The 17,002-nt window shown below is 38.3% G+C and overlaps 1 protein-coding gene across 1 annotated transcript in view; it reads left to right on the top strand.

Annotated features, from left to right (window-relative positions):
- The first annotated feature begins 203 nt into the window (after window positions 1-203).
- stac3.L (SH3 and cysteine rich domain 3 L homeolog) overlaps window positions 204-17,002 on the top strand; it is a 38,416-nt gene continuing 21,617 nt past the window's right edge. The window contains exon 1 of the mRNA XM_018247457.2: window positions 204-340. The gene's annotated coding sequence lies outside the window, so the exon portion shown is untranslated. The remainder of the gene's footprint in view (window positions 341-17,002) is intronic.

The following is a 17,002-nucleotide window of genomic DNA, read 5'->3' as shown; positions in this document are numbered from 1 at the left end:
GAATTCTTCACTTGAGTTTAGTAAATCTGCCCCCTAGTAATGAATTAACTCCTGTGCTTTTCTCCTGCCCCAGTTTCCCACTTCTCAGTCACCTCTCTAATTCCTGGTTGGGCCTACTGCCTCCATTCTATGGCTGCTTGTAAAGTTTCCGATTTCTCTGTGTCAGCCTTTGCTTCTCAGCTGTCCTGTCACCTCCAGACTTGTCACTCCCTCTCATCTAAGGAGCAGTTTGTTTCATTATCCGAGGAGTGAGCGAAGGATCTCTGTACCTCTCATCTAAGGTTTGGATGTACCTTGTGAAGACAAAATGTTCCAGTAGATCCCCATACGACAACTGCAGGTGCGTAATGTCTCTGCTATTAATGAACACCTAGATGCTGTGTGCCATTTCCATAGGAAACGTTGTTCTTTGTTTGTGTTATTAATTATTTTTGTGCCATATAAAACAAAATATCCTGCACCTGCTTGTTGTCTCGACAGAAAAACCCAAGGAGTAATTTTTAAATTTGTTAAGAAATTATTGTTTAGAGCGGTTTTTAGGGTAGGACGAACATAGAATGCTTTTGCCTTGTGTTTATGGAGTTTAAATACATAGTAAAAAAAAAAGCGTAAATAATAGTGTAAAACTATTACACTAGCAGAAATAAATTGCAGGGATTCTGTTTCGTGTAGTTCAGAAAGAATTGAGGGGGAGAAAGGACAAGATGCCTATTCCTTGTAAGGAAAACATCTTAAGGAATTATCATTGGTTTGATTCCCATTTCTGAGATGCATGACCTACAGCAAGTGACTAAACGATACTAAAACAGATTGTAAGCTCTTCAAACTGAAACTGATATTATTGTTGTGCTCATCATTAAATGGGTATTGTTATCACTGCAATACAGTTTGTTCTCGTACTTTAGGGGGCCGATTCATCAAGCTCGAGTGAAGGATTCGAAGAAAAAAAACTTCGAATTTCGAAGTGTCGATCGCAGCATTTGCGCTAAATCCTTCGACTTCGATATTCGAAGTCGAAGGATTTTAGTTCCTAGTCGAATATCGAGGGTTAATTAACCCTCGATATTCGACCCTTAATACATCTGCCCCTAGATGTGACATTGATTTATTGCAGTTTTGAAAACATTATATTTGTCTTTATGCTTGCATTTGATGTGTATTGTAGACAATACGTTGTGGGTCTACTTCTGCCTAATGGCTGACATTCCCACTATCCTTATAGAACAACATTCTGTTATAAGGGTCAGGGATCACCTGTCTGGAACCCACTGTTTATATCACTGCAGACTTTACAGACCTTACATGGATTAGCCTTTTTGATTTTTGTGATTATTTGTGCCCCTGAGGAAGACCCTTAAGGTCAAAACGCGTTGGGTTCATTAAATATATTTTTTGTATTTTTTGTTATTTCTTCTTTTTTTATCCGTTACTTACAATATTTAGCAGTTTGACTTGGAGACCCTGATGGGGAGCCTCGTATGGATTAGCAGCCTGCATTTTGATTCTGAGGTTGTGCACCTTCTCTCTTAATTCTATATTTACATGGATTAGCTGAGTGCTTGAGACTAAACTTGAAAACTAGGCATGGGCAGTAAAAACTGTAAAATAACTGTAGCTATTTTATTTTGTGATACAGGTATGGTATCTGTTATTCAGAAACCAGTTATCCAGAAGCCCGTTATCCAGAAGGCTCCAAATTATGGGAATTCCATCTCCCATAGACTCCATTTTATCTAAATTTATTAAAAATGATTTCCCTTTTCTCTGTAATAATAAAACTGTACCTTGTCCTTGATCCAAACGAAGATATAATTAATCCTTACTGTATATAAAACAATCTCATGGGGTTCAAATAAAGTTTAAATAATTTCTTAGTAGACTTAGGGCAGGACTCCACAGACAATTCTGGCGCGATCCGAAGCGCTGCGCAAAAACGCAGGTGTCTCGTCGGATGCAATGGAAATAAGGTAAGTAATACTGTTGTTGCATTGATCATGTCGCATTGTTGATGCGACGCGACTGTGGGATGAAGCGTTCAGCGTTTGCATCTGACAGTCTTGTCGCCAACGCTGAGACACGTTCCGACAATAGAATTACTTACCTTATTTCTGTCGCATCCGATGTGACACCTGCGTTTTTGCATCAGATCGCGCCAGATTCATCCGTGGAGCCTGCCCTTAAGGTGGCCATACACGGGCTGATAAAAGCTGCCGACAGACCGAGTCAGCAGCTTATTGGCCCGTGTATGGGGCCCCCCGACGGGCTTCCCCGATCGAGATCTGGCTGAAAGTTGGCAGATGTTGGACTAAAATCCTGTTGGGTCTCGGACCGCATCTGTTCATCGATGCGGTCTTGCGATCCAACTGCCCATGTACCCATCGTTATGATCCGATCATTGGCCCTAGTGCCCACAATCGTATCAGCCCGATATCGCCCACCTCAAGGTGGGCATATCGGGGAGAGATCCGCTTCTTTGGTGACATCGCCAAACGAATGGATCTCTCCGTGTATGGCCACCTGTAAAGTATGGAGATCCAAATTACGGAAAGCCCCCTTATTCGGAAAGCCCCAGGCCCCAAGCATTCTGGATAACAGGTCTCATACCTGTAGCATAATTAAAAGAAAACTATAAGTCTTGCCTAGTAGGGAATATATTACTTTTTAAACATTCTACCACTTTTAAAGCTACATAACCAGTGTGTTGCGGATATGTTTTAAAGGAGCAATTCTAGCATATCTAATCGACTTATTTCCAGAACCTTTCTTCCCAGTGCCTAAGCATAAAACCTTAGGGGGAGTGTCAGTGGCACATTGTCATTGAGGCTGTTTGCCAAGTGTCCCGTTACATTCTTGCCAATGCTGATTAGAAATGGGGATATTTGTGGCAATGTTTCCAATCCACTAAGACTACACCCAAACCTGCCCATAACACCATCAAACATAAGGATATTTCATAATCTAAGACTGTCCTAGTTAAAATGGAACAATTAGTGGACATGAAATTGTCTTTTTCTTGTTTTGGTGAGGCACAATTGTAAAGAACTTTTGTTCAAGGTTAATTCCCATACTATTCCATGTTCGTTGATCTAATGTTATAGGTAGTCTCCACTTAATTTGGTCTTAAAGGGATTCTGTCATGATTTTATTATGTTGTTTTTATTTTTAAATTATACTGTTTACACTGCAAATAATTCACTCTACCATATAAAATGTAATTCCTGAACCAGTGTATTTTAGTTGTAATATTGGTGTGTAGGCAGCCATCTCAGGTCATTTTGCCTGGTCATGTGCTTTCAGAAAGAGCCAGCACTTGGTTGGATGGAACTGCTTTCTGGCAGGCTGTTGTTTCTCCTACTCAATGTAACTGAATGTAACGCAGTGGGACCTGGATTTTACTATTGAGTGCTGTTCTTAGATCTACCAGGCAGCTGTTATCTTGTGTTAGGGAGCTGCAATCTGGTTACCATCTCATTGTTCCTTTGTTAAGATGGTGGGGGAGAAAGGGACAGGGTTGATATCACTCCAACTTGCAGTACAGCAGTAAAGAGTGACTGAAGTTTATCAGAGCTCGTCACATGACTGGGGGCAGCTGCGAAACTGACAATATGTCTAGCCCATGTCAGATTTAAAAATGAAATATAAAAAAATCTGTTTGCTCTTTTGTGAAATGGATTTCATTGCAGAATTCTGCTATTAACTGATGCATTTTGAAAAAAACATGTTTTCCCAAGACAGGATCCCTTTCATCGAACTGCCTCCTGGAGCATCACTCAAGTGTTAAAAAAGAACTCCCAATAAGAAATATGTGTGATCTTTCATTTAATAGCAGCAGTATTTATATGTGCGTGCGTGTGTAGGCATCTGCATATACTTTTGAAGGACACTTTCTCTTTACAGCAATGTTTAAAATGTCAGATACGTCTGTATCTGTGTCACATTCTCTATTTCTTTGTCTTTCTCTGGTCACATAAGATGTTAATTTTAACCCCTCACTTCTAGAAAAGTATAGAGTCAACTGCCAAGCTTTGTGAATTTGCGTGGGATTATGTCCCATCAGGGCATTCAGACAGAGAACAGCTGTTATCAGCCATCAAACGTAGCTTTTAATATCTCCAGGGCTTCAGTTACACAGCTCACCAAAATAGCTTCTTCACAAAACCCCAAGTGCAAGTACTGTCTGCGGTGAATATAATGAATGCTTCAGACGCCTATGGTTTTCATGTTGCTGTATTTGCGTAATTATACTGCATGCCTTGAATTGTTTTAACACTGCTATGGCCTTTACACCCATGATATTCAAACAATGTGTAGGTGACATATAGAAAACAGCTGGTAGGGTGCAAAATGCCAGCAGGTCTTAAACACCCTTGCGATGAAAGAATTTTTAAAGCGCAAGAACATTCAGTTTACATTTGGCCGTGGACAATTCTCAATACAAAAAATGTTGTTCTGCTGCTTCATTAGTAGTGTTGGGTGAATAAATTCGCCTATCACTAATTTATGGGCAATTTCCACATTTCACCGCTGGCGAACAGATTCGTGAATCACAGGCGATAATTCGCCTGCGGCAAAAAAAATCTGGGCACGTGTCCGAAAAGTCTCTTGCCTCAGAATCATGCGTGCGTAAATACTATTCGGACGCCCATTGACTTTAACGGGAGAAATTCGTCCATCACTGTTCATTAAAATACATTTGGCACCTATAGTGAACCTCAAAGAAGGAATATACTGCGCGGAACATACTGATAAACTGATATACAGTTATGGGACATATTATCCAGAATACTCAGGACCTGGGGTTCCTAATAAGGTGTATTTCCGTAATTTGGATCTCCATATTTTCTAAAGATAATAACATTAATTAAACACAATAGTATGGAGGCTTCAGCATCTAGATAACAACCAAAATACATAAATGGTAAATCAATATTTATTTATGGTCAACTATTTTATTATAGTAATAATAAGGAAAACAAGGATGACTGAATACTGACATTTTGCAGCTCAGCTGTTCTGTTATTTCATTCACTGTATTTAAAACTCTCCTGATGATGGTTTATCCTCCAGTACATGCATTGTAACTCACAGCTAACATATTTTCAAATTTCTACACAATTTCACGAAGTGCATTGGGGTCAATGGGAAAGTGAAATGAAATTGCAGCTAATGCATGTTATGTGTTTATCATACACATTGCTCTACCTTGTTAGAGAAGCTCTTTTCCACTATGCTAAAACTGTCCTTTATAGAAAAAAAAAAAAAGGTTTCCGTGTTGCCAATTACTTCCAAACACAGCACCCGGGTAGTTCCTTAAATAGACAGGAGGAAGGCTAGGATCTGATTGGTTGGTGTGGAAGGCAAGGGGTGCATAATAACAACATAGACAGTTTTCTGCGTTTTCTTTTTCCCAGTAAGAATGCAGTTGACAAACCCTAGTGATGGCCCCCTGTGGTGGCCGTGAGCAGTGGTCTCGGTAAGACTAAAGGCCGTTTGGTGTAAGATTTGGGGATGTAGTCTTAAGGTGGCTATACACGGAGAGATTCACTCGTTTGGCGATGTCGCCAAATGAGTGGATCTCTCCCCGATATGCCCACCTTGAGGTGGGCAATATCGGGCTGATCCGATAGTGGGCCCTAGGGCCCAATGATCGGATCCTAACGAATAGTAATGGGCGGTCGGATCGTAGGACTGCATCAATGAACAGATGTGGCCACGATCTGACGGGATTTTTTGTCCCACCCAATCGAGATATGGCCAACTTTCGGCCAGATCTCGATCGGTGAAGTCCGTCGGGGGGCCCCATACATGGGCCAATAAGCTGCAGACACGGTCTGTCGGCAGCTTTTATCGGCCTGTGTATGGCCACCTTTGGATGCACCCAACAGCCCAGATTTAAGGTCAGTTAAGGCTGTGGATTTGTTGTGAATCCTTATTTACTGACCTATATATTCTTGGAACTATGATACACTAATGTTTTCCTATATGTGTAATCTGATTATGATCTACAAGGGCCCTAAACAAAGGTTGGTCCAGGGGATGCTTAAAACAAAAAATCTGCAGTAAGGTGCAATGTAATACATGTATGTGTGTATATTCCTCCCTGTGTTATGGTAAGACTTCTGTTTCATTTTTCCCTCTCTGGATCTGTTGCAGGAAAGTCACACTGCCTTGTGCTGTGCATAGAATACAACTGACCCATACACACCCCATGGGTTTACAGATCAGCACATGTTATGGGCGCAAACACCCACATTCTGTAAACCTTTATGAGACACAAATGACCAGAGAACCTGGAGAAATGGAGTTCAGATCAGACACATACCTCCCAACTGTTCTGTTTTTCGTGGCACAGTCCTGATTTTGACAGCTCAGCCTGCAGTCCTGGATTGTTACTTAAATGTCCTGAGTTTCTGTTTGATCTCCTGCACTGATGCCAGAAAAAGATACACAGTTTTTAAGACTTAATTGAATAAGAGTTTCTTCTTTGAGCCCAAAATACTCAGCACCTGCACTTTGATACAATTGCTACTATTTAAAATAAGCAGGTCTCCTGGGAGAACTGATACTTACAGCTTAAGACTTTTATCAGCAAAACTGTTAGAACACACAAAACCTGACCCTAAAACCTCCATGTGTTCAAACTTTTCAGAACCTGCCAAATTTTGTAAAACGGACATGGTATTTAGGGGGTGTGGCCACAACATGGGCGTGGTCAGAAAAACAGTGCTGCAAAAACAGTAGAAGTGGAAAAGCTGCCTTGTAAAGATGTCCTGTGGGATATGTTCAGCATATAGATACTTCTGGATAAAAAGAACAGGCATTTCAAACCATGGGCAGGATCGGACTGGGTCGGTGGGACACCAGAAAAAAACCCGGTGAGCCCCGCTGACCCAGACCAGCCCCTGACCTCCCCGGCCCCAATCACTGGAGGAAAAGAACAAGGTACACACGCGCAGGACTCCCTCCGAACACCAAGGGGCAGATTCACTAAGGGTCGAATTTCGAAGTAAAAAATACTTCGAAATTCGACCCTCGAATTGAAATCCTTCGACTTCGAATATCGAAGTCGAAGGATTTAGCGCTAAACGTTCGTTCGATCGATCGAAGGATTTTTCGAAGGATTTTAATCCAACGATCGAAGGAAAATCCTTCGATCAAAAAAAGTTTAGCAAGCCTATGGGGACCTTCCCCATAGGCTAACATTGACTTCGGTAGGTTTTATCTGCCGAAGTAGGGGGTCGAAGTTTTTTTTAAAGGGAAAGTACTTCGACTATCGAATGGTCGAATAGTCGAACGATTTTTCGTTCGAATCGTTCGAATCGAAGTCGAAGGTCGTAGTCGAAGGTCGAAGTAGCCCATTCGATGGTCGAAGTACCCAAAAAATACTTCGAAATTCGAAGTATTTTTCATTCGAATCCTTCACTCGAGCTTAGTGAATCGGCCCCCAAGGGTCAGATTATAGTGGAGAATATGCGGGAAACACTGATGGTGCTGCATTAAGGACTATATTTTATTACAGTATGGGACCTGTTATCTACAATGCTCGAAACCTGGGGTTTTCTGGATAAGGGATCTTTCCATAATTTGCATCTCCATTCTGCTATAAAATAATTTAAACATGAAATAAACCCAACAGAATTGTTTTGCTTCCAATAAGGATTAATTATATCTTAGTTGGGATCAAGTACAAGGTACCGTTATATTATTACAGAGAAAAAGGAATTCATTTTTTAAAAATCAAGTTATTTTTCTTCTTATGGAGTCTATGGGACATGGCCTTCTCCAAATTCTGAACATTCTGGAAAATGGGTTTCCTGGTAAAGGATCCGATACCTAGTAAACTATACCTGCTGCACAAGCAATACAGCTTCAAACAGAAAGCAACTTCAAACAGAAAAAAACCTGTAAATGGAAGAATATGTGAATTCACTTCTCAACAGAGGGAGTTTGAAGAGGGCATTAAAGTCATTTAGCTGCTTTACTCCCAAGTAGAATTCCTAATTCATAAGGAGCTCTAATAAATGCCACTAAAGGGGATGCTCACCTTTGAGATAACTTTTAGGGGCAGATTTACTAAGCTCGAGTGAATAGTTCGAATGCAAAAATATTCGAACTTCGAAGTATTTTTTTGGGTACTTCGACCATCGAATTGGTCAAATTCGATCGAATCGAATGATTCAAATGATTTGAAGTAAAAAATGTTCGACCATCCGAAGTACTGTCTCTTTAAAAAATCCTTTGACTCAATACTTCGCCAAATAAAAGCTACCGAGTTGAATGTTGGCCTATGGGGACATTGTAGATAGGTTTTTTTTTTTATGATCGAATAAAAATCATTCGATCGATCACTTACCCTCGAGTTTGAGGGTCTTTAACCCTCGAAATTCAACCCTTGATAAATCTGCCCCGTAGTATGATGTAGAGAGTGAAATTCTGAGACAATTTCCAATTGATTTTCATTTTATTTATTATTTGTGGTTTTTGAGTTACTTAGCTTTTTATTCAGCAGCTCTCCGGTTGGCATTTCCAAATGACCCTAGCAACCATGCATTGATTTGAATAAGAGATTGGAAGATGAATAGGAGAGGCCTGGATAGAAGGATCAGTAATAAAAAGTAACAATAACAATACATTTGTAGCCTTACAGAGCATTTGTTTTTTCTTTAGAAGGGAGTCAGTGGCGCCCATTTGAAAGCTGCAAAGAGTCAGAAAAAAAATGCAAATAACTATAAAAATATAAAAAGATAAATAATGAAGACCAATTGAAAAGTTGCTTAGAATTGGCCGTTCCATAACATAATAAAAGTTACCTTCAGGTTAATTTTTAGTATGTTATAGAATGTCCAATTCTAAGCAACTTTTCAATTGGTCTTCATTTTTTTTTTTTTTATAGTTTATGAATTATTTGCCTTCTTCTCCTGACTCTTTCTAGCTTTCAAAAGGCGGTCACTGACCCCGTTTATAAACATATGTGTAAAGCTACACATTTAATTGTTATTGCTACTTTTTATTACTCATCTTTCTGTTCCAACCCTCCCCTATTAATATTGCATATACTCATTTAAATCAATGCATGGTTGCTAGGGTAATTTGGGCCCTAGCAAACACATTGTTGACATTGTAAACTGAGATGCTGCTAAATAAAAAGCTAAATAACTCAAAAACCACAGATAATAAAAAATGAAAACCAATTGCAAATAATCTCAGAATATCACTCTCTACATCATCCTAAAAGTGAACTCAAAAGCGAACAACCCCTTTAAAGGTGAACCACCACTTTAAATCTATTCAAATTCAGAACTCACTTTTTGTGATGATTTTGCTAATTATGGCCAACAACACAGCACCATCTCTCCCTCCACTGATCAGGAATGCATCATACATACTCAGGGTCGGACTGGGGGGCCCGGGCCCCACCGGGACTCCTGTCCAGGGCCCACTTTGTACCGCCTACTGAGACGCTGCACATGCGCTGCACCGCAAATTGTTTTTTTTTTGTTGTAGGGCCAGGAGATCGGGAGAGGGGGTCTATTTTTTTTCCCGGTGTCCCACTGGGCCAGTCCGACCCTGTACATAATATACATACATTCTATATATACATATATGCTATACTGTATATACATACATACTATATACAGTATCATACATGCTCTATATACATACATACTATATACAGTATCATACATGCTCTATATACATACATGCTATATACAGTATCATACATGCTCTATATACATACATACTATATACAGTATCATACATGCTCTATATACATACATGCTATATACAGTATACATACATGCTCTATATACATACATGCTATATACAATATCATACATGCTATATATACATACATACTATATACGGTATCATACATGCTCTATATACATACATGCTATATACAGTATCATACATGCTCTATATACATACATGCTATATACAGTATATATACATACTATATATACATATATGCTATATATACATACTATATACAGTATCATACATGCTCTATATACATACATGCTATATACAGTATACATACATGCTCTATATACATACATGCTATATACAATATCATACATGCTATATATACATACATACTATATACAGTATCATACATGCTCTATATACATACATGCTATATACAGTATCATACATGCTCTATATACATACATACTATATACAGTATCATACATGCTCTATATACATACATGCTATATACAGTATACATACATACTATATATACATATATTCTATATATACATACTATATACAGTATCATACATGCTCTATATACATACATGCTATATACAGTATCATACATGCTCTATATACATACATACTATATACAGTATCATACATGCTCTACTGTATATACATACATGCTATATACAGTATACATACATGCTCTATATACATACATGCTATATACAATATCATACATGCTATATATACATACATACTATATACAGTATACATACATGCTCTATATACATACATACTATATACAATATCATACATGCTATATATACATACATACTATATACAGTATCATACATGCTCTATATACATACATACTATGTACAGTATCATACATGCTCTATATACATACATGCTATATACAGTATACATACATGCTATATACAGTATCATACATGCTTTATATACATACATACTATATACAGTCTACATATATGCTATATATACATACATACAATATATAGCAGATATGTATAGCCTATCGGGGACCTCCTAGAACCTATTTGGAGTCAATTGGTGGACTTTGAATACAGCCTATTCACCCACAAAAAAAAGATTTTTTTAATAAATTCCGGTTGGTCTTTTTTTATTAGGATTTCGAAGTTATGGGAGTTCAAAAAAACTCGAATTACTTCGAAATTCGACCCTTGATAAATCTGCGTCCAATAGGATTGTTAGGCATCCAACAAGGATTAATGCATCTAGTCCAGTGGTACTTACAGTGCTGGATCCTGACAGATGGAGCCTTTCTGTCAGCTGCTCAGGCTGGGCACAAAACAAATTCTATAGTGCGCAGTGATATTTTGACACTTTACCTTGGTTAAATTTACTTTACTGGGTCAACTCTTTGCACAACTCTCTTTGAATTCCTAGAATGGAGTACAAAGGGCTATGCCGATCTGTATGCACTGCTGCCTGTACCCACTGGCACGTGCCTTGTTTGTGCATCGATCAGCCATGCCCAAACCATGAGTGATGGAAAATGCCAGGCTTACCACCTATGAGGCAATAAGTACAGGGATCCCATGCGCCTCTCAATGCTGTGCAGAATGCAAAGTGCAAGGACTAGTGTGCTGTGTGGACTTCAGTTTTTACGCCTGTACCATTGCCTAGCTCTTTGTAAATTAGGCATTGTGTGCATAAGAGGGAATGTAAAATGTTTTGCTAGCTCAAAAAACCCTGTGCAAAGACGCTTGCGAACGATAGTGACCATGTTTGCGTCCTTTTTGACCTCAACGACTTCATCACAAAGTTTACAAACAAATAGTCTCTGCGAACGTTCACAGTGGATGTAATAACATTTTGCAATCGCAAAACTTTTTTTTCCGACCGAATATTTAACGAAACTTCAGAGCAGATGTTAACCTACTAAACCTTTGCTTAGCTAAAATGCGCAATGTAATATTCGCCAGCGACTGATTTTACATTGCGAGCAGTGCTAAACATTCGCAAAGTCGCCATTTTAAATAATGCTTGCGACTTTTAATTACATCAGTGCTTTGTTTGGGAGCTTTCTGGTTACTTGGTTTCATTAAATTGTACATATGAATTCCATTATTCATGTGGTGTTGCTTCTCACGACAAGCAGAAAGAATGCTAGTGATCTCACATGCTCCCCTGTCCTCTACCAGGTGTGATACTTCCCCCATTATCTAGAGAAAGACTTTACCCATACTCAATGTGGCAGACCCTTTACAGAATAATTTTAGTTTCTTGACAAACCCTAACTTTTATGTCTACATACCTTCTCCTGAGGAACATTCAAGTCCTGCTGAAGGTCACTAAGCCAAGCAGAGTGTACAGTAAATTTAAATCCCTACAACAATGCCAGTAATTATATAATATTCCCTGCCTACTTTCCACTCACTGTCAATCAGCTGGGCTCATAGTGTTCTTTATTTTTAGCTGCCTAAAACCTCATTTGCAGGAACACATGTGTACGGTGGGTGGGACACCAAAAAGGAGGGTAGTATTGATCAGTAGTCATTTATCATACACCCATTCAGAACACACACTAGAAGCGGATAATACAGGAAGATGCAGCAGGTAACATTTTGTCCAAAATGTATTAATTGTTTTTTTAATCAGCCATTACGATTATAAACAAGCTGACTGGCACTGTGTCACGTTGATGGAGACAGTAGCCAGTCTCCGTCAATGGCTGAAATAGGGCTGAAAGATGATAAAGTTCCCACAGAGTAAACATCAGGACAACAAAAGTCTCTTAAAGAAAATGGCTTTTATTTCAGCACACAGGTTGAAAAAGAAAAGCGGTTTTCGGCACCTTTCAGCACTAACAACAGTCTCCAAAAACACTATGGCAGCAGTTTAACAGACCTCTTAGCAGGTAACATCATGTGTCCGTATTCATAGACTTCAATACGTCAAGTTGCCAGATATCTCTCTAAGTCAGATCTCCTGAGAGACTAATTAGCCTTGGTTTTAAGGGCTCCTGATTAGTCCCCTGAAGATAATCAGACCCGGCTGGTCAGCCTGTAGCACCTCACTACAGATGGCTATAGCTATATGCTTTTACTTACAGTATGAATGGAAAGCTATAGTGTTTGCTCATTTATAAACAAAGTAGTTGTTATTCCTTTTTTCTCATTTTTTTCCTGCCATTTACATTCGTCATGCACACAAAGTGGAGCACAAACACCTGTGCCTCTCTGAATAATACAATGCTACCTGCACTGTATCCACGAGGAGCTGGGGGAGGCATATTGACATCCCCTATCCTGTCCCCTAACTTGTGTATAATTCAGATACCAAGTTAGGGAGTGCAACAGGGTGCATGATGTTACAGAGCCATGTACTTACCAGTTGCCTATCTATGTATATATATATATTGCCCTATATTCAGTGCAAGGTACTGTCTGCGCTCAAATCCTATGCACCCTTTGCTCTCTAGCACGTGCAGCATGGGATTTTATAAATGACTTCTATGGTTTTAATGTCTTTTGGTATTTTCTCCATTCTTATGTTCAAGAGAACTAGTGTTGGATTGTGGTGAATAATGATAACTGATGAAAATTGGATATACGTGCGAAAAAGTCATTCCAATATGTCTGTAAAAATTGGCAATTCCATTTCATGTCATAAATCTGCTGGTTGCCCCCATTCCCGACATCATTTGTAATATTTTCCATGCATTTAGATGGGCAACACATTTTCTTGCCTTTTTATGCCAAACATAAGACTGTAGAGAAAAAAATACTACATTTTTGTTGGACCATTTAGGAAATCCAAGAAACTCTTTAGAGTGGTAGATATGGTTGTCTTAAATTGCTTGGAAATCTACTATTTTTGTTTCAATTATTTAATTAGTTTCCATTATGTCTACAACTGAATTCAGACCTTTGTTTACCTATTTAGTTATACATATTTGAGGGATAATGAGCTCCAGCACATCCAGGGTAATGTATATAGTGATGAGATTGTATCAAGAGGGCACCACCCAAATTGGTTTTGATAAAGATTGGTATGGCCTTTGCAAAGCTGACATCTTTGCAGTGACATCTAACTGCATATATAGCTTTAACCATAAGTAATGATAAGTACACGTCACAGCATTATCCTGTGCTGCTGGTAGTTCAGAAACCAGTGAAATGGGAAAGGCTATATATCCCTCCCCTTTATCTCATTCAAGCAATGCTGTACTAGATGCAGCTGTTGTGTGCATTGTCTGTTTGTATGGGCACAGTCACATCTTCAAATCCACCGGGCAGTAGTTAAGAAGGAATATGACGCAAGTTGTGGAACAGTTGACCCATGGATATAAATATATCACAGTCAGTCAACGACTCCTAAACCACAAAGGACTTGTTTGGGGGAGTTTAATCACATTCTAATATTAGCAAAGAGACGTACTATATCCATTTTTAACAAATGACCACATTATGTTGAACAGAGTGCAGTATCTATATAAAGTTTTTTGTCCAAAAACATACAGTAGGGGGGCAAACATGCACTATTATTTGCACCCTGAATTCATTAACTAGAATCTAATTGGACTGGGAAAGGGCTAAAGCCTTTATACAGTTGAATGATGTCTTTCCTAAAGGAACTATTTAAGAGCTGTCAGGACAAAGGGTCAGTTGATGGTTACTGGGCACATAAATCTGCCAGAAGTTTATTGCCCACATCTATTGTTGGATCAGCAAAAGAAAGGATCATCTCCCTAAGATCAAACAGAAAGAAGTCATTATTTTCACAGTGGGTTTCAAAGGCAAACAATTGTGTAACAGCTGTTGACCAGTGATATTCATTAGAACCTGTCTGTCTGGCCATTTTAATAAAACAACAAAAAATAATATATATTAAAGTTGATCACAATAATATGGATATTTTCCTTAGAAATACACAAGACAAAATCCCAGCCTTCCTAATTCACAAGATCCATGGATACCTTGTAAATAAAATGCTTATAAACAGTGCTTAGTGATGTCATCAGTTAGAATCGGTGCTTAGTGATATCATTTCTGTCACATGACTCACTGAAACTTGCATATTGTAATAAAGTGCCCCCTATTGTAAAATATGAGGATATTAGAAGTCACCTTCGAGTTCTATGTCCTGCATAAAAGCCCTTTTCCTTCGGGATTATGCTTTTATACGGTCATGGAATTACTTGGCTTCTTATAATAACCTTATATTTTACAGTAGATCTTCTTGGTGACTTCTAAGATACTTATATTTTACATTTTTATATTTAACAGTTCTTACCCAGTATTATTATTCATAACAATTGCCAACATATTCCACCATGCTGAATAATATAACACTTTTATTTACATTCCTACCCAAGAAGGTCCATCATATAACATTTCTGCTAGACCCTAAAACTCAGCTTGGGATTCGACCAGGATTCACCCTTTTTCAGCAGGATTCAGACGAATCCTTGAGCCTGGCTGAACTAAATCCTAATTTGCATATGTAAATTAGAGGGAGGCAGGGACTTCTTGTCACAATACAACGAAGTAAAAATTTTTTTCCCACTTTTTCCTTTCCCACCCCTAATTTACATATGCAAAATTAGGATTCAGTACATATATATATATATATATATATATATATATATCTATATCTATCTATATCTATATCTATATCTATCTATCTATCTATCTATCTATCTATCTATCTATATATATATATATATATATATATATATATATATATAGTAACTGAATGGACTTACCCACCAGTGACCCATCGGCAAACCACACCCTATTCTCAATTGAGTGTGTTAACCCACGTGTGCCCACAGTTTCAGTTGTCATGATATAATCAATTCAGGGAAATAAACTGTGAAACAAAGATACATAGTATTAACATCCTACACCTGAAACAATTATAACTAACGCAGTAAATAAATGTAACAATATAAATGGTAGCAAATACATCAAGTATTTAAATACTTAAATACCTATTTCAGTGATACACTAGAGGTTACCATAATTTAACTATACATCAAAAAAAAGGGTATAAAGGAACAGTACTCGTTCAAACCTCTGGGAACTACAGTATGAAGCATTTTGATCCAGTATATCTCTCTTTGTAATAGCGATCGATCCCAGTCACCTCCCCTGTTTGGTTCTGGGATTCAATCAATGCCTATAAATCTTAAAGTGGGAAGCCTACAGCATGTCCTTCTTTTAAAAAATATTGAGGCAGGGGTAGATCGAATTTACCAGTTTCAAAAGCCTTTTTAATGGAGGATCTTTCTTATAGCATATTTTGGGTCTTGCCCACATATGTTAAAGTGGTTGTTCACCTTCAAACAACTAGTTGTTTTCAGATAGTAATAGCAATTAACTCCAGCACACGTAGAATGCTTAAGAAGGGATTCTTCTCGTGTTTAATGTTCAAGCCAACAATTTTCGGGGGCGTACCCCTTCGTCAGGTGTTCTGTAAACCCCCACCACCATCCTTAAATGTGTTACACACAAGTATCCCCTCCTCCAAATATGTAAATTCAAGTCCAAAAATAGAATTCAAAAAATAAAAAATAAAGTTTAAAGTCCTTATGGTCCCAATTCTCAAAAAAGAGATAGCAACCTTTCCTTAATTTACTGAGAATACCACCTTTAGGTTCAAAACACTGAACAGGATCAGTTTTCATTAACAAATCTCTTAGATTGGGACCCCGTTTGTAACCCAACATCAGTTTTTGTATCAGAGATTTTGATAACTTCTTATCACTCTGTAATATTGGCCAATGACTATCTACAATGGCTTTAACTTCAGATGATCCTGTAGTATACCGTGATGTAACAATAAAGCGACTTTGCTTATTAGAATCAAGTTTTGGATAGGGGTGGGTGAATTTTTGCAACTTGTTTTGCCGCGAAAATGACGGCCATAGACTTGTATGGCATTGCGCAAATTTTTGACGAAACGAAACAGGTCAAATTCGCCCAAGTATAGTTTTGGATTTAGGTCACGTTGCTGAGACACATGAGTGCGGGCCTTATGTAGGGACGTATTCAATACAGACTGATTGTAACCCCTTTGCTCAAAGCAATTAAAGATTTCCTGTATTTGTATATGGCAGATGTCTTTATCAGAGTTGTTGTGGGTAGTATGCAAGAACTGTGAAAAGGGAACTGCTTTCTTGGAGCTAGGTGGGTGAAAACTTGTAGACTAAAGCAAAGTATTCCTGTCTGTGGATTTTCTATATAATTTATACCCCAACCCATTGTCCTTCCTGTAAATTTCAACGTCCAAAAATTGGATTCGTTGC

The sequence above is a fragment of the Xenopus laevis genome, chromosome 2L (genome assembly GCF_017654675.1).
Source record: "Xenopus laevis strain J_2021 chromosome 2L, Xenopus_laevis_v10.1, whole genome shotgun sequence".
NCBI lineage: Eukaryota > Metazoa > Chordata > Amphibia > Anura > Pipidae > Xenopus > Xenopus laevis.
Note: the sequence above shows the minus strand (reverse complement) of the source record. Positions and strands in the feature narration are given on the sequence as shown.